We start from the raw sequence: 24,142 nt of genomic DNA on the forward strand, positions 1-24,142 counted from the left end.
CCCGGTGCACGAAATTCATGCACATTAAAAGGGGATTAATTAGAGGAAATAATTTAATATTGCTATTTGCCCTTTCTCTATAATAGAAGTATCAGAGATGAAAGAAAATTAGTAAAATGTATATGAAAACCTTCCTCCTGTCAGAGTCTGGGGCTCACCACAGGACCCAGAATCAAGTCCCCACCCACCCACATGCACCTCGAAATCGTGTGAGACCCAGACCTCGTCGTCCCCTCCCCCACATTGGGCTAGATCCAGACCCGGCCAGTCCCACCCTTGTCAAGCCCTGCCGGGCAGCTCAGGTCCCCTGGCCCGACACCAGGACGGGGGGCATGGCCTGAGGTCCCCAGCCCAGACTGGGGCGGGGGGCATGCCTTGAGGTCCTCCGTCAAGCCCCGCCAGGTGAGGGACACAGCCTGAAATCCCCTGTCAAGCCCCGCTAGGTGGGGGGCATGGCCTGAGGTCCCCCAGCCCAGCACTGGGAGGGGGGGCGCAGCCTCAGGTCCCCCACCAAGCCCTGCTGGGCGGGGGCGTGGCCTGAGTTCCCCTGACCCAGCACTGGGGGTACACCTTGAGGTTCCTCGTCAAGCCCCGCTGGGTGGGGGGCACAGCCTGAGGTCCCCTGTCAAGCCCAGGCAGGCAGGGGGGTACAACCTCAGGTCCCCTGGCCCGGTGCTGGGGCCGGGGGCACGGCGTGAGGTCCCCTGTCAAGCCCTGCCGGGCAGAGGGTGTAGTCTGAGGTCCCGCGGCCTGGTGAGGGGGTTGAGGGCGTGGCCTGAGGTCCCCTGTCAAGCCCCACCTGGTGGGGGGTGCCGCCTGAGGTCCACTGGCCTGGTTCTGGGGCAGGGGGGTGCAGCCTGAGGTCCCCTAGCCCAGCATGAGGACGGGAAGCGCACCTTGAGGTCCCCTGTCAAGCCCTGCCAGGTGGGGGACACGGCCTGAGGTCCCCTGTCAAGCCCCGCGGGGGAGGGCATAGCCTCAGGTCCCTGCTGATTGCTTGTTAAGGTTCCTTATGGTAACTTGGCCTCAGCTGTGGGTGCAGCCATCTTTGTGACAGTGATGGTCAATTAGCATATTCCCTCTTTATTAGATAGGATTGTCTCTCAAAACTGCAAATCCACCCTTCTGTTCTCTGTTTTCTGATGCTGGGGCTGGGACTTTTACAAGTTACATTTTTCATTTCCAGCTGGCTTCCTGTTAAGATCTTCCTCCAGTGCCTACACAGCACTAGAAAAAGACTGGAAGGTAGAAAGAGACCAAGGAATCTTTAGCTTGCTATATCTGAAAGCAACACTCAGTAGCAGCATTGATTCCAGCCAGGCTCCAGCTTCTAAGAACCTATCTCATGGTACCACTCTCTTAGAAGTACCAGGATTAGGCAGGCAGCATCCCTTCCCTGAAGTCCTAGACGACCCTCTTTTCTTTGTTTCTCCAGCCTCAGGGGAGAATGGATGTTTCCTGCAGTTATCATCATTGTCATCATCATTTTCTGGGTGTCCTCTGGGTTTCTTTGCTCTTTAAACCTTCAACATCTATTTGATTACTTCTCTTTATTAAATATTAATTTCAGGCACCAGGCCTCTAGTGTTGGTATAAAATCAGAGATCAGCCCAGATGGCGTGGCTCAGCAGTTGAGCATCGACCTGTGAACCAGTAGGTCATGGGTTCGATTCCCAGTCAGGGCACATTCCCAGATTGTGGGCTCAATCCCCAGTGTGGGGACATGCAGGAGGCATCCGATCAATGACTCTCTCTCATCACTGACGTTTCTCTCTCTCTCCCTCTCCCTTTCTTTCTGAAATCATTAAAAATATATATTTTTTTAAAAAAGACAGGAGAGCCTAAACCGGTTTGGCTCAGTGGATAGAGCGTCGGCCTGCGGACTGAAGGGGCCCAGGTTTGATTCCGGTCAGGGGCATGTACATTGGTTGCGGGCACATCCCCAGTGGGGGGTGTGCAGGAGGCAGCTGGTCGATGTTTCTCTCTCATCGATGTTTCTAGCTCTCTATCCCTCTCCCTTCCTCTCTGTGAGAAATCAATAAAATGTATTAAAAAAAAAAAAAAGGAGAGAGAGAAACCAAGATGGCAGCATAGGTAAGCACCTAAACAGCTGCCTCGCACAACAATTTCAAAACTACAACTAAAAGACAGAACAGACATCATCCAGAACCACAGGAAAGCTGGCTGAGTGGAAATTCTACGACTAGAAGGAAAGAAAAAAGCTCACGGAGAATCAGAGGAGCTGCAAAGGGCTGAGGAACAGAGACACGAGCACAGAGAGGAAGGGCGGCTGAGTTTCTCTGGCGGGAGGAGGAAGGAAGCCCCTGACTGCACTGAACCCCAGTTCTGACTGCACTGAACCCCAGTTCCAGCCGAAACCCCGTGGACCCAGGCTCATACGGGGGGAGTCTGGACTGTCAGGAAGAGAGAAAGGCACACGGAGACTCTGAGACTCGGGAGAGCCGCAGCGGGCAGGGGTCTGGAGGCGCGTTCGAGTGCGCGCAGAGAAGACTGACTGTGGAGGTTGCAGCAGGTTTTCCCTAGCAGAAGGGAGTCGGAAGCTCCTGACTGCCGACTGCACTGAACCCCAGTTCTGGACGAGCCCCTAGGGACCCATGCTCTTACGGGGGAATCTGGACTGTCAGGCAGAAACTCAGGGGAGCCGCGAAGGCAGAGGTCTGGAGGCACGCGCACAAGGGCAGGGCTAACAGGAAGGAAGCCAAGACTGTCTGCTCAGCCCTGAGACTCTGCCCCATCCAAGCTGAGCACAGAGGCTTTTGCAATTTTGCAAGTCTGGTCCTATAAGATTGTCTCCAGCACAGAAGGTCTCCCGGCTTAGACACAGCTGAATCTCACAGCCAATTGGCCTGAAGGTCAATTCCTCCCAGTGATACCAACAATAAACAAGACTTAACTACAACAAGGCTGTACACACAGTCCACAAAGGGGTGCACCAAGAGTGTCCACCTCAGGTAACTGGGGAGGCCGAACTACTGGGCCATATAGGAAACCTAGCACACGAAGCTACCCTACCAACTCAGGGTAGCAGCAAAAAATGCGGAGACAAAGAAACATCACAAACGAAAGAAATGGAGGAAAACAAACGACTATGGAGGAAAACAAACGACTGGATATAGAATTCAAAACCACGGTTATAAGGTTTTTCAAGAATTTCCTAGAAAAGACCGATAAATTTAGACCCTCGAGGATATGAAAAAGGACTAACTAGAAATTAACCCTACCAGACCTGAGGCCCTGAACCTAACTGTCCCCTATACCTGGGCTCCTGAGCATTGAAGCGAAAATATCAACATGATATAGAAAAATGTTAGTTACATGCAAACAAGTGGTTAGAATAAGATGGAACTCGGAGACATTGTAGAAAATAGGTCTAGGCAAAGTACCGAAAATTAGGTACAGCGGTATAGCGGCAGATTCGGAAATTACCGAAAAATCGGTACAACTGTCTGGTAGGGTTAAACATACACTGACTGAAATAAAAAATATTATACAGAGACCCAAAAGCAGACTAGAGAATTGCAAGAATCAAGTCAAAGATTTGAAATACAAAGAAGCAAAAAACACTCAATCGGAAAAAAGAATCCAAAAAGTTGAAGATAGTATAAGGAGTCTCTGGGACAGTTCAAGAATACCAACATCAGAATTATGGGGGTGCCAGAAGAAGAGGGAGAACAAGATACCGAAAACCTATTTGAAGAAATAATGACTGGAAACTTCCTCCACCTGGTGAAAGAAATAGACTTGCAAGTCCAGGAAGTACACAGAATCCCAAACAAAAGGAACCCAAAGAGGACCACACCAAGACACATCATAATTAAAATGCCAAGAGCAAAAGACAAAGAGAGAATATTAAAAGCAGCAAGAGAAAAACAGTTAATTACCTACAAGGGAGGACCCATACGATTGTCAGCTGATTTCTCAACAGAAACTATGCAGGCCAGGTGGGAGTGGTCAAGAAATAGTCAAAGTGATGAATAGCAAGAACCTACAACCAAGATTACTCTACCCAGCAAAGTTATCATTCAGAATTGAAGGTCAGATAAAGAGCTTCACAGATAAGAAAAAGCTAAAGGAGTTCATCAACACCAAACCAGTATTATATGAAATGCTGAAAGGTATTCTTTAAAAGAGAGAGAAGGAAAAAGGAAAGATAAAAATTATGAACAACAAATACATATCTATCAACAAGTGAACCTAAAAATCAAGTGAATTAAAAATCTGAGGAACAGAATAAACTGGTGAATATAATAGAATCAGGGGCATAGAAAGGGAGTGGACTGATAATTCTCAGGGGGAAAGGGTATGAGGGTGCAGGAAGAGACTGGACAAAAATCGTACACCTATGGATGAGGACAGTGGGGGGAGGTAAGGGCAGAGGGTGGATTGGGATCCTGGTGGAGGGGAGCTAGGGGGGGAAAAAGGAGAAACAACTCTAATAATCTGAACAATTAAGATTTATTAAAAAAAATTCTTCAAAGAATATGAAAAAAAATCAAAGAACCTAAACCAATAAAACAACTCAGTAATTTTTCAGTAACTAACCCCAAAGAGATGGAGATCTGCGATTTGTCTGATAAAGATTTCAAAATAGTCCAAGGAAGCTCTGACCTATAAACAAAAATCAGAAAAACAATACATAACAAAATGAGTTTTTGAAAAGACAAATATCATTTTAAAAAATAAGAACCTAAGTCTGGAGCTAAAGAATACAATGAATGAAGTAAAAATGTAATAGACAATAGCAACAGCAGACTTGATCATACATAAAAATCTGTGAAGTACAAGACATATGAAGTTATAAAGTCAGAGAATTTAGGGTTTTTATACTATTGTAAATGGAACTGTTTACGTTTCACACTTTTGCATTGTTCATTACCAGGGTGCAAAACTTATATTCTGAAAACATTGTGAAAGAAGTTAAAGAACCCTGCCGCACGTTGGGACCCGGGTCCAGTGCAGAGCCCCTCGTCCTGGAAAACACAATGCCCTTCACGCAACACACGTTCTTGAAGAACCTGGTGCTAAATCATTTGTAGACTACCTGCTTCTGGGTCAGAGTTTCATACGTAGCAGAACAGCTCCCTTGCTGCAATCTATTGAAAGTCAGCCCTTGACACAACGGTTTGTAAAAAAAAAAAAAAAAAAGTGAAAAAAGAAATTAAAGAAAATCTAAATAAATGGAAAGACATCCCATGTTCATAGATCAGAAGACTTATTATTGTTAAAATGGCAATGCTTTTCAGCTTTATCTATAGATTTTACCATACCCTCTCAGAATTCCATTTGGCTTCTTTGTAAAAATTGACAAGCTGATCCCAAAATTCATATGGAAACTCAAGGGATCCAGAGTAGCCAAAATAATTTTGAAAAAGAACAAAGATGATTCACAGTCTCAAATTACAAATCTTACTAACAAAACTACAATAATCAAGATAGTGTAGTGCTGGCAGATGAGTAGACATTTAAATCAATGGAACAGAACTGAGAATCCAGAAATAAACCCATGTACCTATGGTCAACTGATTTTCAACAAAAATGCCAACACTACTCAACAGGGACTGTCTTTTCTACAAATGGTGCTAAAACAAATGGATAGCTTCATGCAAAAGAATGAAGTTGGACCCTTACCTCATACCATGTACAAAATATTCACTCAAAATAGATTAAAGGCCCAAATGTAAGAACCAAAACTATAAAACTCTTACAAGAAAGCAGAGGAATAAATCTTTGTGCCACTAAATTTGGCAATCTATATATCTTCTATATATATAAAAGCCTAAGCAACCAAACGACCAGAACGACCGGAGTGACAGGTCGCTATGACGTGCACTGACCACCAGGGGGCAGGCCCTCAAAGCAGGAGCTGCCCCCTGGTGGTCAGTGTGCTCCCACACAGCAGGAGCGCTGCTCAGCTGACTGGCCCTTCCCAGCAGCTCACCAGCCTGGCGGCAGCCACTCACACCCTCAGTAGTCCTGCAGGTCCAATCTCTGGGGAATGGGCCAGGCAACAACGGACCAGCACCGCCGGCACAATCCCAACAGCGCTGCCCGCCTCTTAGAAGTCGGCCTTGGCACTGCGACCACTTCCCTTCCCTAGACACTCCGCAAGGAAGAAACAATATAAAAGCAGCTGCCAGGTGGCTACCAACAACCAGCGAGAATGTAAGCAGGACGAATCCGGATCCCGGGCTAGCAAGGGCATCCCACCGCCTGCCCGGAGGGCCAATTGCGTCCCACCCCACCTTTGCACGAATTCGTGTAACAGGCCTCTAGTATAAGCATAAGCAACAAAAGATAAGTTGAACTTCATCAATATTAAAAACTTCTGTGCTTCAAAGCACACTATTGAAAAGTGAAAAGACAGCCCACAGCATGAAAGAAAATATTTGCAAATCCTATATCCAATAAGGTATGTGTCTAAAATAACTCTTACAACTCAATAAAAAGACAAATAACTCAATTAAAAAGTGAGCAAAGGATCTAAATGGACATTTCTCCAAAGAAGATATACAAATGACAAGTACGTACATACATAAAAGATGGTCATCATTCATCGGGGAAATACCAAAACCACAAAGATATAACACTTTACATCGGCTAGGATGACTAGAATAAGACAGATGTACCTTGTTTTGCAATGAGCTTGCAATTATTGTGTTTTAATCAACATCAAGGCAAGAACCTCCACCAGCAAAAAAGATAATTGACTCACTGAAGGCTCAGATGATGGTTAGCAATTTTTAGCAATAATTTTTATTTATTTATTTATTTTTGTTAATCCTCACCCAAGGATTTTTTTCCCATTGTTTTTCAGAGTGGAAGGAAGGGAGGGAAGAAGGGAGGAGAGAGACACATAGATTGGTTGCATCCTGCAAACCACCAACCACGGTTGGGGAGTGAACCTGCAACTCAAGTACACACCCTTGATCGGGAATCAAACCAGATACCTCTTGGTTCATGGGTCGACACTCAATGACTGAGCAACACCAGCCAGGGTACATTGTTTTTTTAAGACACAATGCTATTACATACTTAACAGACTACAGTATAGTGTAGACAAAACTTATAGGCACTAGGGGAAAAAAGTTATAACTTCCTTTATTGTGATATTTGTTTTATTATAGTGATCTGGAACCAAACCAACAAAATCTCCAAGGTATGCACGTAGTCAAAATAACAAGTGTTAGTAAAGATGTGGAGAAGATGGAACCCTCATACACTGCTAAAGGAAATATAAAATGGTATAGCATTTTGGGAGGAAGTCTGGCAGTTTTTGAAAAAAATTAAAGAGTTACCATTTGACCTAGTAATTCAACTCCTAGCTATATACCCAAGAGAAATGAAAACATAAGTCCACAGAAAAACTTTTACAAAAATGTTCACAGAAGCATTATTCACAACAGCTAAAAGGTAACAACAAGCAAAATGTCTATCAAATGATGAATAAACAAAATGTGGTGTATATATACATACAATGGAATATTAAGCCATGAAAAGAAATGAAGTACTAATACATGCTCCACGATGAATGAATCCTGAAAACATGTTAAAGAAAGTAGTCACAAAAGACAGTGTATTGTGATCCCATTTACATGAAAGGTTCAAAATAAGCAAACACATAAAGAAAGTAGATTATTGCTTTGGGTTGGGTGGATTTGGGGGGGATTAAGTGATATCTGTTTATTTTTGAGGTAATGAAAGTGTTCTAATTGATTGTGGTGATGGTTACATAATTCTATGAATATACTGAAAGCCATGGAGTTGTAGAGTTTTAATGGGTGAGGTAATAGGTTTTTTTAAATAGTTTATTTTTAGAGATGAAGGGAGAGAAATATTGATGTGAGAGAGAAACAACAATCAGCTGCCTCTTGCACGCCCCCCACTGGGGAATGAGTCCGAAACCCGGGCATGTGCCCTGACCAGGAATCAAATTGGCAACCTTTCAGTGCACGGGATGACGCTCAACCAACTGAGCAACACCAGCCAGGGCGTAATGGGTGACTTTTAATGTAAAGCTATTAACAATACAGTAAAATAATAAAAAGGTCTGTGGATATCTCACTTAAAATAGAAACAATAAACAAAAATACCTAGGAATAAATGTAAAGGAAAGACGCAGAACTTGCATAAAGGGGGAAAAACCCACAGAAGTTCACAAAGAAAGCATAGAAAGAAGATCATATAAATTTAAAAACACATTATGCTTGCTAAACAGGCAAAATCAAGATGTTAGCTCTATATATAATATGCATTTTCAATTAAAATTCCAATGGAAAGGAGAGGTAATGCAACAAACAAAATGATTCTTAAGTGTTTTTGTTTGTTTGTTAAATATATTTTTTTATTGATTTCAGAGAGGAAGGGAGAGGGAGAGAGGTAGAAACATCAATGATGAGAGGGAATCATTGATTGGCTGCCTCCTACACACTCCCTACTGGGGACTGAGCCCGCAAGCTGGGCATGTGCCCTTGACCAGAATGGAACCTGGGACCTTTGAGTCCGCAGTCCAACACTCCATCCACTGAGCCAAACCAGCTAAGGCAGGATTCTTAGGTTTTACTTCAAAGAATAAATAACTTTTCAGTAGCTATTTGGTCTAATCCTATCAGGTATGAAAATGTACCATAAAGCAACTAAATTAAGACCAGATAATTGCAAAGCTTAAAAATAGACCTCTAGGACTACACTCAAGTATTTTTAATAAAGTAAAGGTGGCATTTCAAATCAGTGGAAAAAAGATGGGTGATAAGAACACTGAGTAATACTTTGGAAAAATTGTTAGAACTCACTTCAAAAAACATTTGCCAAAATAAATTTCAGGTGGATTAAAAATTTTTTAAATCCATAAAAGTTTAAAAAGTAAATATCTGATCTCAGAGTGGGCAAAGCCTTTCTGAATAATAAACTACTTACTTCTAAAACTTAGGAATCAAATATGTTGATACAAATAATGAAAAAAATCCTCAATATTTGAACTCTTGGCCTGGCTGGTTTGGCTCAATGGATAGAGCATTGGCCGGCAGACTGAAGAATCCCGGGTTCGATTCCAATCAAGAGCACATGCCCAGATTGAGGGCTCAATCCCCAGTAGGGGGTGTGCAGGAGGCAGCCAATCTATGATTCTCTCTCATCATTGATATTTCTATCTTTCCCTCTCCTTTCCTCTCTGAAATCAGTAAAAACATATTTTAAAATATCTATATCGAAACTCTTGCAAGAACCAAAAAGTTTAGGGGAGTGACTATATCATTTTTCTCTCTACTACATAGATTTCTAAAAATGGAATATCTAATGCAAACAGGCACTCTCAAATACTGCTATTGGGGTATAAATTAGTATAACCTCTCTAAAATGCAATTAAGCAATCAGAAGCCTTAAATATTTTTATCTTTTGACCCAGGATATGTCCCAGATTTCTATTCGCAAAAATATTTTCATAACTTTTTTACAGGAAAACACTACTTGTATTATATTCAAAATATGAATAGACTGCCTTTAAATTCTAGTTTCAGATACACATAAGGATATGAGAAAATGCTCATTTAAAAAAGCAAATACTATGTATGAGCTCAATTTTATATGTATTCATTGAAAATTATCTGGGCCCTAGCTGGTTTGGCTCAGTGGATAGAGCATCAGCCTATGGACTGAAGGGTCCCGGATTCGATTCCGATCAAGGACACAAGACACGCTGATTGCGGGCTTGATCCCCACAGGAACAAGCAGGAGGCAGCCAATCAATGATTCTCTCTCATGATTTATGTTTCTAGCTCGCTTTCTCTCCCCCTTCCTCTCTAAAATCAATGAAAATATATTTTTAAAAATAATAATTTTAAAATGAGAAAATTAGCTGGAATTATATACAGTAGTCTCCCCTTATCCATGGGCAATACATTACAAGATCCCCAGTGGATGCATTAACACTGTGGATAGTACTGAATCTTATATACTAATATACTTTTTTTTTCCTGTATATACATATACTTTACACCAGGGGTCCTCAAAAACTTTTTAAACAGGGGGCCAGTTCACTGTCCCTCAGACCGTTGGAGGGCCGGACTATAGTTTAAAAAAAAACTATGAACAAATTCCTATGCACACTGCACATATCTTATTTTGAAGTAAAAAAACAAAACGGCAAAAACACCCGCATGTGGCCCGCGGGCCGTAGTTTGAGGATGCCTGCTTTACACCTTCTCTTTTGCATTCCAAATTGCCAACCTCACTACTCTAGTACTTTGGGGAAGATGCACATCCTGAGTGGGACAGAGGGGGAAGGTGCAAGATTTTATCACACTACTCAGAACAGCTCACAATTTAAAACTTACAAATTTTTTCTTTTTGGAATTCTCCACTCAATGTTTTCAGACCATGGTTGATGACTGCTAGTATCTCAAATCGCAGAAAGCAAAACTACAGATGAAGGGGACTACTGTAAAATTTTAACAATGTAATTACAAATGTTTTATATCAGTATTTTCAAAGCTTTCTACACTGATCACATATATTACATCCATTAGTAAAAGAAAAAAATTGTTTTAATAAAACAGGAAGGGAAAGCATTGGTTAATGTTAAAAGTTAGAGAGAAAAATCTCCCTATTTGCTTTGGTAAACAGGAGGCCCCTGGTAACCTGTGACAATATAGTTTTTAATCAACAGCAAAAGCCAGATTTCAGAAGCTTAAGGAGAATTTAAGATGCTGGAGGTAAATCAAAGAGAGATAGATGCCCAGCTGGGGTAGGTCAATGGTTGCCATCAACCCATGAACCAAGAGGTCCTGGTTCAATTTCTGGTTGTGGGCTCAATACCCAGTGGGGGATGTGGAGGAGGCAGCTAATTGCTGTTTCTCATCAATGTTTCATCTCTCTATCCCTCTTGCTTCCTCTACCTCTCTAAAATCAATAAAAACATATTTGAGAAAGAGAGAAAGAGACCTGAAGAGCAAGGTTCTAGAGGAAATGAAAGGAAATAAATACAAACAGAGACAATTCTTTGTGAAGTTTCAAGAAAGACAAACTATGTTTACTTTTCCTACAAATTGTTTTACTAAATAACCATTTCTCCAATGACAATCTTTTTAAAATTGCTCCAAGGTCAACTTCAATTCTATCCATTCCATGAACACTTCTCCAATCTTACCAAAAACTAAATTCCTCCCACTGTGCTTCAACTACATATATTTTATGAAATTTCTCATACTGTGTGTTTTTGTATATTACTTATTTAATCCTCATAAAATCCCTATCAGGTGTGTATTTAGGCTATTATCCTCATTTCCAAATAAGGAAAAAAAACCTAAGGTTAGGGAACTTAACCACAGCCAAGCATCTAATAAATGACAGGGACACAATTTCAACTCAGGTCAGTCAAATTCCAGAAATCACTCCCTCAACTACCATCCTACTACCTCATCTGTACTGAACTCTAACCTTCCTTCAGGGAAGATATCCATGTAAATGTATTTCTACATCTATCATAGTGTACTGTACAATGTTTTACACGTTAAACATTCAATATATTTGTTATATACTGAAAAAAAAAGTATTTAAATATAAAGAGTTAAGGAAGACACCCAAAATAATCAATTCAGTAAATGTAACGTTCAAAATGGTTTTCAAGCTCTGGCCTAGTAGCTCAGTTGGTTAGAGCATCATCCCAATATGCAAAGGTTGTGGGTTTGATCTCCAGTCAGGACATACAAAAAGCAACCAATAAATGCATAAACAAATTCTGCCTAGAAACAATTTCACCTTCTTCATGGCCACAACATGCCAAATTTCTTTTTGAGAAACGTCTACTTTTTTAGCTAGTAGGTTTCAGTGGGATCAGCTTCAGGAATGGGTCATAATCAGTTTAAGACAACTAAATCCATCCTCTTTGAACTTTTCCAAGGAATAAGGCCAATGATATATGAAGTGCCATTTGCTATTGAAGTTTTAGAAAAAAAATGCTTCCTTATTCTTGTACACTATGTTTCCAAAAAGATTCTCTTTTCCCACCGAAACCGGTTTGGCTCAGTGGATAGAGCGTCGGTCTGCGGTCTGAAGGGTCCCAGGTTCAATTCCGGTCAAGGGCATGTATGTACCTTGGTTGCGGGCACATCCCCGGTGGGGGGTGTGCAGGAGGCAGCTGGTCAGTGTATCTCTCTCATTGATGTTTCTAGCTCTCTATCCCTCTCCCACTCTCTATCCCTCTCCCTTTCTCTCTGTGAAAAATCAATAAAATATATATTTTTTTTAAAAAGATTCTCTTTTCCTATGTGTAGTATAAATATGTGATTCTCCAAATAGCGTGGTATAGAAATGGCAAAGTAGCAAAATTTCTACTTCCATTAAGAGGGCCAAACTGAAGTCAAAACCAAGAAAACACGGCAGAATAAGCCAGAAAGTAATGAAATCCTGATACTGTTATGAATGCATAGATTAATAGTACACACCCAAAGATAGTACACACCTGGAATGCTTAATCATAGCTTTTTTTAAATTTTTGTAGTTTCTGCCATAAGGACTGTTTTTTTTTCTTTTTGATTCTTGTGACAGACTACTAACCAGTTCAAAAGTAAGTCCCAATCTTAGATTTTTTAACCCAATGGGGGTGGTGAGGAAGACACCACAAAGACAAGAAATGACAATATTTGAAATATCCAAGAAAACTGACAAAACAGGGCAAACCACCACATCAAGCCAACCCTTGTCCTCTCTATCATTAACCATCTACAGTGATCTTAACGTTTTTCCAGCTATTTTAACAAGTAAGTATTAATCCTAGTATTTATGGGTATTGTGAAAGTTAATGTAACAGTTGCAATCAAAGAACTTCATAGTGTTGGCCCTGGATGATTTTGCTCAGTGGATAGAGTGTTGGGCTGTGGACTATAGGGTCCCAGGTTTGATTCCCAGTCAGGGCACATGCCTGGGTCGCGGGCTAAATCCCCAGGAGGGGGTGTGCAGGAGACAGCCGATAGATTATTCTCATCACTGATGTTTCTCTCTTTTGCCCTCTCCCTTCCTCTCTGAAATCAATAAAAATAAAAAATAAAATTTAAAAGAACTTATAGTCTTATAAAATAAACATTAAACAAGTAAATTAAAATAAATGCATAATTCTAAACTGTGGTGTTATGAAGGTTAAGAACCAGAACTACTTTAGACTGGATGTTCAAAAAAGGCCTCTCTGAAAAAATAACACGTAAGTAAAGACTTGAAAGGCATAGGAAGTTGGTAAGTTCCAGGTATAAATAAAAGTGTCAGTGGCAGCAAAGAATATCAATTTACAAAAGGCAGGAGAGAAACCAAGATTGCAGCATAGGTAAACACCTGAACTGCTGCCTCCCACAACCACTTCAAAACTACAACTAAAAGACAAAACAGACATCATCCAGAACCACAGGAAGGCTGGCTAAGTGGAAATTCTATAACTAGAAGGGAAGAGAAAAGCACACTGAGACTCAGAAGAGGTACGGATGTGCATGCGCAGAGAGGGCTGGCAACTGAGTATGCGGCTGGCTTTTTCAATCTGCAGGGAGACACAAGCTCCCGACTGCTCTGAACTCAAGTTCTAGGCGAGACTCTGGGGACCCAGAGTCATATGGGGAGAAACGGGACTGTCGGGCAGCGGGCGCTACTCGAGGGCGGCTTTCTCTCAGAGGTGCTTGCAGCGATTACCAAGGGACGCTGAGACCCGGGGGCCTCTCAGGGAAGGGCTGACGGGAAGCCATTTCTCTTTGCCCCGCCCTAAGACTCGGCCCCATCCAAGCTGAGCACAGAGGCTTTGCATATGAATGGCCTGGCCCTTTGCAACTAAAATTACCTAACAAACTGCAGCTGAGTCAGAGAGACCCAGAACATCCAAAAGAAGGCCCAAGGTCCCACAGCAGCTTGCATTGCTTCACAGCTGGGCCTCATCTGGGCATCTCCAAAACCCAAACAAAGAAGAGGAATCGGCATATCTCTCCATAGCTCCTGCTGGGTGGCCTCAGGCAGAGGCTAAATTAGCACCTCCTTGGAGATCCAAGGCCAGTGTACCCAGGGGTCAGAGTAGGACCATCCAGATTTCAACTCCTCAGATCCATAAAGGACACACTCACGGGGCAGACTCAGTGAGCACCAAAGCCCCACTTAAGCAAGTCTTGTCTCATAAGGGTGTCTCCAGCATAGAAGTTCTCCAAGCATAGACACAGCTGATCCTCACAGCCAATTGGCCTGGAGGTCAATTCCTCCCAGTGATACCAACAACAATCAAGGCTTGATTACAACAAGACTGTGCGCACAGCCCACAAAGGGGTGCACCAAGAGTGTGCACCTCAGGTAACTGGGGAGGCTGAGCCACTGGGCCCTATAGGACACCTCGCACACAAAACAACTCTATCAACTCAGGGAAGCAGCCAAAATGCGGAGACAAAGAAATAGGTCACAAATGAAAGAAATGGAGGAAAGCTAACGACTGGATATAGAGCTCAAAACCACGGTAATAAGGTTTTTCAAGAATTTTCTAGAAAAGGCCGATAAATTTAGCGAGACCCTCGAGGATATGAAAAAGGACCAACTAGAAATTACGCATACACTGACTGGAATAAAAAATAATATACAGAGATCCAACAGCAGACTAGAGGATCGCAAGAATCAAGTCAAAGATCTGAAATACAAAGAAGCAAAAAGCACTCAATCGGAAAAGAAAAAAAGAATCCAAAAAGTTGAAGATAGTGTAAGAAGCCTCTGGGACAACTAACTTCAAGCGTACCAACATCCGAATTATGGGGGTGCCAGAAGAAGAGAAAGAGCAAGACGTTGAAAACCTATTTGACGAAAAAATGACTGAAAACTTCCCCCACCTGGTGAAAGAAATACTTACAAATCTAGCAAGCGCACAGAACCCCAAACAAAAGGAATCCAAAGAGGACCACACCAAGACACATCATAATTAAAATGCCAAGAGCAAAAGACAGAGATTAAAAGCAACAAGAGAAAAACAGTTACCTACAAGGGAGCACCCATACGATTGTCAGCTGCTTTCTCAACAGAAACTATGCAGGCCAGGCGGGAGTGGCAAGAAATAGTCAAAGTGATGAACAGCAAGAACCTACAACCAAGATTACTCTACCCAGCAAAGCCATCATTCAGAATTGAAGGTTAGATAAAGAGCTTCACAGATAAGAAAAAGCTAAAGGAGTTCATCACCGCCAAACCAGTATTATATGAAATGCTACAAGGTATTCTTTAAGAAGAGGAAGAAGAATAAAAAGGTAAAGATAAAAAATATGAGCAACAAATACATATCTATCAACAAGTGAATCTAAAAATCAAGTGAATAAAGAATCTGATGAACAGAATAATCTGGTGAATATAATAGAATCAGGGGCATAGAAAGAGAGTGGACTGACAATCATCAGGGGGGGAAGGGGTTTGGGGGGTGCAGGAAGAGACTGGACAAAAATCATACACCTATGGATGAGGACAGTGGGGGGGGGGAGTGTAAGGGCAGAGGGTGGGGTGGGAACCGGGTGGAGGGGAACTATGGGGGGGAAAAAGAGGAACAACTGTAATAATCTGAACAATAAAGATTTACACACACACAAAAAAAAGAATCAACCGATGAGATGCTAAAATCCTCAACAAAATATTAGCAAATCGGATCCAGCAATATATTAAAAAGATCATACACCATGACCAAGTGGGATTTATTTCAAGGATGCAAGGCTGGTACAATATTGACAAATCAATAAACCTGATACATCACATAAACAAAGTGAAAGACAAAAATCACATGATCCTATAAATAGACACAGAAAAAGCATTCAACAAATTCCAATACCCATTTTTGATAAAAACTCTCAGCAAAGTGAGAATAGAGGAAGTATATCTCAACATGATAAAGGCCATACATGACAAATCTACAGCCAACATCATACTGAATGGGCAAAAACTAAAATCATTTCCCCTAAGAACAGGAATAAGATAGGGATGTCTGCTTTTACCACTCTTATTCAACACTAGAGGCCCAGTGCACAAAATTCGTGCACGGGGGGGGGGGGGTCCCCCCCTCAGCCCTGCCTGCACCCTCTCTAATCTGGGACCACGGGGTCCTAACCGCTCACCTGCCTGCCTGCCTGATTGCCCCCTAACCACTTCTGCCTGCCAACCTGATACCCTTAACTGCTCCCCTGCCTGCCTGATTCACCCCTAACTACCTCTGCCTGCTGGCCTGGTCATCCCCAACTGTCCTCCCCTGCCAGGCAGGTCACCCCTAACCACCCTCCCCTGCCGGCCTGGTCGCCCCCAACTGCCCTCCCCTGCCAGCCTGGTCGCCCCTAACTGCTCTCCACTGCCAGCCTGGTTGCCCCTAACTGCTTCTGCCTTGGCCTCCACTACCGTGGCTTTGTCTGGAAGGATTTCCAGATGGATGTCCAGAAGACATCCGGTCTAATTAGCATATTACCCTTTTATTAGTATAGATTATTAGTAAAGGTAGTACTAGAAGTCCTAGCCACAGTGATCAAAGACTCCACCAAAAAACTACTAGATTTAATAAATTAATTTAGCAATGTAGCAGGATACCAAATCAACACCGAAAAATCAATGGCTTTTTTATACACCAATAGTGAATTCTCAGCAAGAGAAACTAAACAAGCAATCCCATTTACCATTGCAACAAAAAAGATACTTAGGAATAAACTTAACCAAGGAGGCAAAAGATCTGTACTTGGAAAACTACAGGATGTTGAGAAAAGAGATTGAAAAAGATATAAACAAGTGGAAGAATATACCGTGTTCATGGATTGGTAGATCAACATTAAAATGTCCATACTACCCAAGGCAATCTACAGATTCAATGCAATCCCTATTAAAATAACAACAGCATATTTCACAGAGCTAGAAAAAATACTCCAAAAATTTATATGGAATCAAAGAAGACCCCAAATAGCTGCAGCAACCTTGAGAAAAAAAAACAAAGTTGGAGGAATCAAAATACCAGATTTCAAGTTATATTACAAAGCCACTGTAATCAAAACAACCTGTACTGGCACAAGAATAGGCATATAGATCAATGGAACAGAACACAGACCCCAGAAATTGACCCAAGCCATTATGCTCAATTAATATTTGACAAAGGAGCAAGAGCATACAATAGAGTCAACACAGTCTCTTCAATAAATTGTGTTAGGAGGAGGAGGAACCAAGATGGCGGCATAGTTAAACAACTTAATCTGCTGCCTCACACAACAATTTCAAAAATACAACTAAAAGACAAAAACTTCTACCACCCAGAACCACGGGAAAGCTGGCTGAGTGGAAGATTCACAACCAAGAAGAGAAAGGAGCATAATCGCTGAAAAGCTGAGGTACGGAGGCACGCGAATCGGGCCGGCAGCGGGCTGGGTGCGCGGCTTTTCTTCAACCCGCAGGGAGACAAGCTCCCGATCACTCTGAAATCCAGTTTCTGGGGACACTCGGGGGACCCAGACACCTACGGGGAGAAGCTGGACTCTCGGCCATCGGGTCGGAAAGTGAGAGTGACTTTTTTGCAGAGGTGCGCCCAGCAATCATTGTTTACTGCGCTGGAGCGTGGGGCGCAGGGACTTGGAAACGTGGAAAGGCAGAGACGGCTGACGGCAGCCATCACCATTGGCCACGCCCCAGCCTAGTGACGCCCTGAGACCCCGCCCCACACATTCTACAAACCCGCCCAGGCTCCACACAGCGGCTTTTGCATATAAATGGCCTGTTCTGGAGCAGCTTAACCAACTGCAGCTCCAGACTGCTCCAAAACCGCCCAAGCAAAGGAGGAGAAAACTAGCCCTTGCTGTAGCTCCTGCTGGGGGACACACAGTACACAAGGGTACACCAAGAGTGTCCACCTCAGGTAACTGGGAGGCTGACCCTTTGAACCAATAGGACTCGTAGTACACAAAGCTACCCTACCAAATCAGGGAAGCAGAGAATATGAGAAGGCAAGGAAACAGATCACAAACCAAAGAAATGGAGGAGAACAAGCGACTGGACACAGAGTTCAAAACCACGGTTATAAGGTTTTTCAAGAATTTCATGGAAAAGGCCGATAAATTCAATGAGACCCTCGAGGATATGAAAAAGGACCAACTAGAAATTAAACATACACTGACTGAGATAAAAAATATTATACAGAGACCCAAAAGCAGACTAGAGGATCGCAAGAATCAACTCAAAGATTTGGAATACAAAGAGGCCAAGGACACTCCTCCAGAGAAGCATGAAGAGAAGAGAATTCAGAAAGTTGAAGATAGTGTAAGAAGCCTCTGGGACAACTTCAAGCGAACCAACATCAGAATTATGGGGGTACCAGAAGAAGAGAGAGAGCAAGATGCTGAAAACCTATTTGAAGAAATAATGAACGAAAACTTCCTCCACCTGATGAAAGAAATAGACTTACAAGTCCAGGAAGCGCACAGAACCCCAAACAAAAGGAATCCAAAGAGGACCACACCAAGACACATCATAATTAAAATGCCAAGAGCAAAAGACAAAGAGAGAATCTTACAAGCAGCAAGAGAAAAACAGTTAGTTACCTACAAGGGAGCTCCCATACAATTATCAGCTAATTTCTCAACAGAAACCATGCAGGCCAGACGGGAGTGGCAAGAAATATTCAAAGTGATGAATAGCAGGAACCTACAACCAAGACTACTCTACCCAGCAAAGTTATCATTCAGAATTGAAGGGCAGATAAAGAGCTTCACAGATAAGAAAAAGCTAAAGGAGTTCATCACCACCAAACCAGCATTATATGAAATGCTGAAAGGTATTCTTTAAAAAGAGGAAAAAGAAGAAGAAGATAAAAATTATGAACAACAAATACATATCTATCAACAAGTGAATCTAAAAGTCAAGTGAATTAAAAATCTGAGGAACAGAATAAACTGGTGAACTTAATAGAATCAGAGGCATAGAATGGGAGTGGATTGATAATTCTCAGGGGGAAAGGGGTGTCTGTGTGGGGGGTGCGGGAAGAGACTGGACAAAAATCATACACCTATGGATAAGGACAGCGGGGGGGGGGAGGTAAGGGCAGAGGGAGGGTGGGCAGAGGGTGGTGGGGAGATATGTGGGGAAAAAGGAGAAACAATTGTAATCTGAACAATAAAGATTCATTTAAAAATAAATAAATAAATAAAATAAAATAAATAAAATTGTGTTAGGAAATGGGACAGATATATGCAAAAAAATGAAACTTGACTACCAACTTACACCACACAAATAAACTCAACATGAATAAAAGACTTAAATGTAAGTCATGAAACCATAAAAATCCTAGAAGAAAGCATAGACAGCAAAATCTCAGATATCTCTTATAGTAATATGTGTACAGAGACATCTCCTAGGACAAAGGAAACTAAGGAGAAAATAAACAAATAGGACTACATCAAAATAAAAAGCTTCTGCACAGCAAAAGAAACCATCAACAAAACAAATAGGGAGCCCACTGTAGGGGAGAACATATTTGGCAATGGTACCTCTAATAAAGGGTTAATATCCAAAATATAGAAGGAACTCATACAACTTAACAAAAAGAAGACAAACAATCCAATTAAAAAATGGGCAGCCCTAGCTGATTTGATCCTGGGTTCAATTCCGGTCAAGGACATATGCCTGGGTTGTGGGCTTGATCCCCAGTGTGGGGCATGGAGGAGGCAGCCGATCACTGGTTCTCTCACATCAATGATGTTTCTATCTCTCTCCCTCTCCCTTCCTCTCTTAAATCAATAAAAAATATACATATTATAAAAATGAGCAAAGGACCTAAAATAAACACTTCTCCAAAGTGGACATACAGATGGCCAAGAGACATATGAAAAAATGTTCAGTCACTGTTCATCAGAAAGATGCAAATTAAAACAACAATGAGGTATCACCGCACACCTGCCCAAATGGCTACCATCAACAAATGGTTAAGTGCTGGTGAGGATGTGGAGAAAAGGGAACCCTAGTACACTGCTGGTGGGATTGCAGACTGGTACAATGGAGTTTCCTCAAAAACAGTATGGAGTTTCCTCAAAAAACTAAATATGGAACTGCCATTTGACCCAGTGATCCCACCAATCAGAAAGAATGTATGCACCCCTATGTTCATAGCAGCACAATTTACAATAGCTAACATCTGGAAACAGCCCAAGTGCCCATCAGTAGATGAGTGGATAAAAAAGTTGTGGTACATTTTTATCATGGAATAATATGCAGCAGTAAAAAAGAATATCTTATCCTTTGAGACAGCATAGTGGGACCTGGAGAGTTACCATGCTAAGTTAAATAAGTCAGTCAGAGAAAAACAAGTATCAAATGATCACACTCATATGTGGAATCTAAGTAACAAAATAAACTGATAAACTGAGTGGATCCAGAAACATGAACGCATAGAACAGAGTACGGAATCTGTGAGGGAAGATGGGTGGGTGGGAAGTAATCATCCAAGAACCTTGTATGCAAAAAAAAAAATTTTTTTTTTTAAAAAAGAACCTTGTATGCATATATGCATGGCCCATGGCACAGACAATGGAGGGGGGGCGGCGCAGGGGAGACTGGAGGAGGTCAATGGTGGAAAAAGGGGGACATAGTAATACTTACAACAATAAAGAATTTCTTTTTAAAAAGGAAAAAAAATAAAATAAAAAGAATCAACTAATGCCCTAGCCCCATGGTCGGCAAACTGCAGCTCGCGAGCCACACGCGGCTCTTTGGCCCCTTGAGTGTGGCTCTTCCACAAAATACCACGGCCTGGGCGAGTCTATTTTGAAGAAGTGGCGTTAGAAGAAGTTAAGTTTAAAAAATTTGGCTCTCAAAAGAAATTTCAATCGTTGTACTGTTGATATTTGGCTCTGTTGACTAATGAGTTTGCGACCACTGCCCTAGCCAGTTTGGTTCAGTGGATTAGAGCATCGGCCTAAGGAACGAAGGGTCCCAGGTTGTTTCTCTCTCTCTCTCTTTTCCTCTCTGAAATCAATAAAAATATTTTTTTTAAAAAGGAATCAACTAATGTATGCATAAATAAGTGGAACAAATCTGTCTCACCCCTCCTCCCCCTTCCCTCCCTAAAAAAACAATTTAAAAAGACTATAAGCTTTCAGAAAATTTTTTAAAATATATTTTATTAATTTTTTACAGAGAGGAAGGGAGAGGGAGAGTTAGAAACATCGATGAGAGAGAAACATCGATCAGCTGCCTCCTGCACGCCCCCTACTGGGGATGTGCCCGAAACCAAAGGTACATGCCCTTGACCAGAATCGAACCTGGGACCTTTCAGTCCGAAGGCCGATGCTCTATCCACTGAGCCAAACTGGTTAGGGCAGCTTTCAGAAATTTAAAAAATAAATGAAATAAATCACTACTGATTATAGGTCCATGAATATTGATTTACTTATCTAGGCAATCTTATACCATAGCTTTCCATTAACTAAAATGTTTACTAAGCACTACTCTACAAGGCACTGTACCAGGACTGGGAAAAGAATAAAACATGGCTTCTGACTTTAAGGAGTTCACCATTCAGCAAGGGAGGCTGATTTTTTTTTTTAATAAAAAGATGAGCTATTACACAGTATGTATTCTAACTAAAGGGTATAAGTCATTTTAAAAGCGGTCCAAAAAGATTTAAGAAGGCCTCACAAAAAAAAAGTGAGATGACTTTGGGCAAACTGTGCTACAATATATATGCCAGGCTAAGAAGTTAGGCCTTTAATCTCCAGGCAATAAAGAGCTACAGTGGTTTAAGCAAGCAATATGATAACCATATATTATATTTTAGACAGGCAACAATGGAGAAGCCGCACAATATAAAACATTTTTTAAACCAGTAATTAAAAATGCCAAAATAAAAAAGCAAACAAAAAAGCAGGAAAAAAAGATACATGCTGAATATGACCAAGGGTTGATATACTTAATAAGGGAACAGCTCTTATAAGTTAATACAAAACATTAAAAGCTAAAAAGGTACATTTGTACCATTAAATAAATGCAAATAGCCAATAAAAATGTGTTTAAACTTACTAGCCAAAACAACACTTTTTTAAGGATAATATTCTGTACAAGTGAGAGTACCCAAGTTGTGAAGACACTGGTAAAAGAATGGAAATCGGTATATCCTTTCTGGAAATTGGATAATATAAACCAAGTGTTTGTATTTCTGGCACAGTAATCACTTCTAGGAATTTATCTTAAAGAACCAGTGATGTATTAAAATATTTACATGCAAGGATGATTATTTGCAGGACTGTGTGTGTGTGTGTGTGTGTGTGTTATTAATCCATACCGGATGATATTTTTTCCATTAAGTTTTAAAGAAGGTGGAAGGGAGACAGGGGGAGGAAGAGGGAGGGTAAGAGGGAGGGAGGGAGAGAGGGAGAAACATCAATGTGAAAGACACACATTGATTGGTTGACTACCGCATGCACCCTGACAGGGCCAGGGATCGAACCTGCAACCCAGGTACTTGCCCTTGACCAGGAATTGAATCCAAGACCCTTCAATTCGAGGTCTGACACTAACCATTGAGCACCACCAGTCAGGGCTGCAGCATTATTTATAATATGGGAGAATTGGAAACAAATATACAATAATAGGTAAGTACTAAATTATATACAAAATGGAAATGTTATATAGACAAAAATGTTTTCAAAAGTTAAAGGAGATGATCAAACACGTTAGGTTAAACAATCTAGATATTAAACTCATACAGTGTACCTCATTATCAATTTTTAAAATGGAAATGTGTACCATAAAGATGGAAAAATATTTCAAAGCATTAACAGGAGTCATCACTGGATGGTAAGATTATCACAGATTTAAATTTGAAGTGTTTTCAGAATGTCTACAATAAGAATATACAACCTTTGCCCTAACTGGTTTGGCTCAGTGGATAGAGCGTCGGCCTGCCGACTGAAAGGTCCCAGGTTCGATTCCGGTCAAGGGCATGTACCTTGGTTGCGGGCACATCCCCAGTAGGGAGTGTGCAAGAGGCAGCTGAATCGATGTTTCTCTCTCATCGATGTTTCTAACTCTCTATCCCTCTCCTTTCCTCTCTGTAAAAAATCAATAAAATATATTAAAAAAAAAAAAAAGAATATACAACCTTTATAATTAAGAGGGAAAAAAGAGTAAGTGAAAAAGAAAGATAGCCCAGCCCATTTGGCTACGGTCTGTCTACCTTCATCAAGTCATTATTGAAAAGTTTCTGACCTTCTCTTTCTGAAAATTTAAAAATTCTCAATAAACAGGAAATACTAGTAGATATATACTCTCAGTATTAAACATATAACATTAACATTTCATGAACACAATGCTAAAGCTAGTCATCAATAGTTGCCATTGACTATGCAGAAAGCCTTCATAACTATGTTTGTAGTTCTATGGTTTATAAATTACTTTATACAAATATTTGAATTAAAATCGTGAATACTATTATTTTTGAAAAACTATTCCAAGTATTAACTGGTTTAAGAGGATATATATGTAGCAAGATTAATTTACCAAATATAAATCCATAATTTGGGACTTCATTTTGTCATGAAATAAAATTTCCAATTTTAGGCATCAGTTCAAATAATAAAAATCTACCAAAAAATGTTGTTACTAATGATTTGACTATGTAGTGCCTGTGTAGTTATCTAAAAAACCAGAGAGAAATATGTAGATTTTTTTGGTTTTTTCCTCACCTGAGGACATGTGTTTGTTTTTTATTGATTTGAGAGAGAGAGAGGAAGGAAGAGGGAGAGAGAAAGAAAAACATCGATTTGAGAGAGAAACATCGATTGTCTGCCTCGGGACTCAAACTGCAATCTGGGTATGGGCCCCAACTGGGGATGGAACCTGCAACCCTTTGGTGTGAGGGAGGAAACTCCAACCAAGCCACACCAGCCAGGGTGAAATGTGTAGTTTTTTAAAGGGATCATTGCTGACAAACTATATTAAGAGATAGATTCCCATTCAGCTACATTTATCACCATAAATTTCTACTACAATTACCATGGATTTACACCTGAATTTGTTAGAATACATAAAAATATAGTAATTATTTATTTTGCCAAACAGTGTACTCATAATAATGTCCTCTACTTGAATAGATTATCAAGTTTATACAGTATAGCATAATGTTACC

General features: G+C 41.1%; 1 protein-coding gene across 2 annotated transcripts in view; it reads right to left on the reverse strand.

Moving 5' to 3' along the window:
- Window positions 1-24,142, reverse strand: part of USP34 (ubiquitin specific peptidase 34) — a 243,367-nt gene that overhangs the window by 213,189 nt on the left and 6,036 nt on the right. The gene's annotated exons all lie outside the window — the stretch shown is intronic.

Source organism: Eptesicus fuscus, chromosome 16 (genome assembly GCF_027574615.1).
Source record: "Eptesicus fuscus isolate TK198812 chromosome 16, DD_ASM_mEF_20220401, whole genome shotgun sequence".
Taxonomy (NCBI): Eukaryota; Metazoa; Chordata; class Mammalia; order Chiroptera; family Vespertilionidae; genus Eptesicus; species Eptesicus fuscus.